This window comes from Balaenoptera musculus, chromosome X (assembly GCF_009873245.2).
Source record: "Balaenoptera musculus isolate JJ_BM4_2016_0621 chromosome X, mBalMus1.pri.v3, whole genome shotgun sequence".
NCBI lineage: Eukaryota > Metazoa > Chordata > Mammalia > Artiodactyla > Balaenopteridae > Balaenoptera > Balaenoptera musculus.
In genome coordinates this window covers 9,064,919-9,066,514 of record NC_045806.1, presented here as the reverse complement: position 1 = coordinate 9,066,514, position 1,596 = coordinate 9,064,919, and the positions used below count along the sequence as shown (strand labels likewise).

Genomic DNA, 1,596 nt, shown 5'->3' with positions numbered 1-1,596 from the left:
AAATGTCTCCAGACATTGCCAACTGTTCCCCTAGGGGCCAAAGTCACCCTCACTGAAAAGTACTGGGTTAAAACATAAACCATCTGATGCTGGCTTTATCTTAACATTCAGTCAAGGAAAAAAAAAAAACAGGAGAGGATAAGTCCACGTGAGATCTAGTCAGAGCACCTTTCTTCTACTTTAAGGACCATGAGCGCGCTCATAGCCTCACCTTTTTATTGAAGCGTAGCCATTATTTTGTGGCTTCAAACTCATCGCAAACTCATATGCACTAACTCAAATGCACTAACATGCTTTCTTGACATGTTTTTTATAGTACCAAATATCATTTGTCATTCACTGTAACAGGTTTGACATCAGCATTAATGCCCTATGAATCAACGTTTTTTCCCTGATATTTTTTCTTTTTCATTCTGTTTTTAACACATTTTAAGTGATCTTGGAATTTCCAATAACGATCTTTCAAATTTTTATCACCTCCAGCCTTCCCTAACTGAAATTCAATTATCTGAAATATGTAATAAAAAGTAATCAGTCCTTGAGTGGCATTGATATATATACACTACCAAATGTAAAATAGATAGCTAGTGGGAAGCAGCCGCATAGCACAGGGAGATCAGCTCCATGCTTTGTGACCACCTAAAGAGGTGGGATAGGGAGGGTGGGAGGGAGACGCAAGAGGGAGGGGATATGGGGATATATGTATACGTATAGCTGATTCACTTTGTTATACAGCAGAAACTAACACAACATTGTAAAGCAATTATACTCCAATAAAGATGTTTAAAAAAAAAGTAATCAGTCCTCAAATAAATGTCATTCTAGTGTCAATGAAAATAGTACCTTGGTCTAGACAATAACAAATGTTGGGCAAGATGTAGAGAAATTGGAACTGTCATACATCGCTGGTGAGATGGTAAAATGGTGCAGCTACCTTGGAAAATAGGTTGGCAATTTCTTTAAAGTTTAACATAATTTATCATAAGACCCAGCAATCCTACTCTTAGGTATCTACCCAAGAAGAATGAAAACGTATGCTCACACAAAGACTTGTAGCCCAATAACAGCATTATTCATAATAACCAAAAAGTGAACACAACTGAAATGTTCATTAACTGGTGAACGGATAAACACACTGTGGTATTTTTTTCATACAATGGAATACTATTCAGCAATAAAAAGAAGTATTGATACATGCTACAGTGTGGATAAACCTTGAAAACATTATGCTATATGAAAGAAGCCAGACACAAAAGACCACATACTGTGCTCACTTCAGCAGCACACATACTATTAATAAAATTTGAAACAATACAGAGAAGATTAGCATGGCCCCTGCACAAGGATAACATGCAAATTCATGAAGCATTCCATATTTTTTCAGGACAATGGCAATACTATTGTAATATATGAATGTATCAAAATAACACATTGTACATCTTAAATTTACACAATGTTACACGTCAAATGTATTTAATTAAAAAAAGACCACATACTGCATTATTCCATTTTATAAAATGTCCAGAACAGACAAATGATAGAGATAGAAAGTAGATTAGCTAGGGCCGGGGGTGTATGTGAGTGTTGGGTTTGGGG

General features: G+C 36.0%; 1 non-coding gene across 1 annotated transcript; it reads left to right on the top strand.

The window, feature by feature from the left end:
* Positions 1-1,277: 1,277 nt before the first annotated feature.
* Positions 1,278-1,380, top strand: LOC118889389. Its single transcript, XR_005018523.1, has one exon. It is a non-coding gene; the product is annotated as a U6 spliceosomal RNA (small nuclear RNA).
* Positions 1,381-1,596: the final 216 nt, after the last annotated feature.